We start from the raw sequence: 1,213 nt of genomic DNA, 5'->3' as shown, positions 1-1,213 counted from the left end.
TATCTCTAGAATTTGTAGAAAACTCCAACACCTCAATAACAAAAAGACAAACAATCCAATTAAAAAATGGGCAGAAGATGTGAATAGACACTTCACCAAGGACGATATTCAATTGGCCAACAAACATATGAAGAAATGCTCGCAATCATTAGCTATTAGAGGGATGCAAATCAAAACAACAATGAGGTACTATCTTGCTCCAGCACTAGTCGCAAATTTCAACAAGATGGAAAACTACAAATGCTGGCGAGGTTGTGGAGAGATTGGGACACTGATTCACTGCTGGTGGGACTATAAAATGGTACAACCATTGTGGAAAGCAGTATGGTGTTTCCTTCAAAAGCTGGAATTAGAAATACCATTTGACCCATTGGAATTAGAAATACCATTTGACTGCATTACTGGGAATACCCCCTAAAGATGTGAGAGCCATGACAAGAACAGATATATGCACACCTATGTTCATTGCAGCACTATTTACAATAGCCAAAAGATGGTAACAACCTAGGTGTCCATCAGCTGAGGAATGGATAACCAAACTATGTACGTACACAAAATGGAATAATATGCAATGGTAAAGAATAATGTAGAATCTGCAAAACACCGCATAACGTGGATGAACATTGAGGACATTATGCTGAGTGAAATAAGTCAATCACAAAAGGACAAATATTGTATTAGTTCGTTATTGTAAAAGTCAAGGAAGGATTTATCTATAGAAGGAGATTTTCTTTGTTGGTTACCGGGGGTGGGGGGGAAGGAGAGGCAACACTGTTAGGTAGAGATAAGTATTGATTTGGGTGAAGAGAAGGTCAATGTACCAAATGCGAGTGACCAATATGGTGGCATTGAGGAAGTGAAAGACATAGAGAGGTACATGGGAGGTACAGACAACAAAGATGAACCCTTTTGTACATACAGTACTGTGTTGCCAGTAAAGGGTATATGGGTGGATAGATGGATAGACAGGCTGAACTATGAAGTGGGGAGTGTACCCTAGAACATGTATAGGGTTGGCAGACAATGGTCCTATAAGTTTATGTGAATGATCAGAATTCCTGTGTGTATAGTAGAGTTGACAAGGTGCAAAGTTGTGGTCACTGCTTGGTCACAACCAGCTACACAGAGGGACCAAGTAGTTGAACTTGTGGCCTTGGGACCATAGTTACAGGGAACATCAAGTTTAATTGGCATAACATACTATACAAAACAT

The sequence above is a fragment of the Orycteropus afer genome, unplaced genomic scaffold, assembly GCF_000298275.1.
Source record: "Orycteropus afer afer isolate SDZICR_OR568_19922 unplaced genomic scaffold, OryAfe1.0 scaffold00078, whole genome shotgun sequence".
Classification (NCBI taxonomy): domain Eukaryota; kingdom Metazoa; phylum Chordata; class Mammalia; order Tubulidentata; family Orycteropodidae; genus Orycteropus; species Orycteropus afer.
This window is presented reverse-complemented; position numbering follows the sequence as displayed.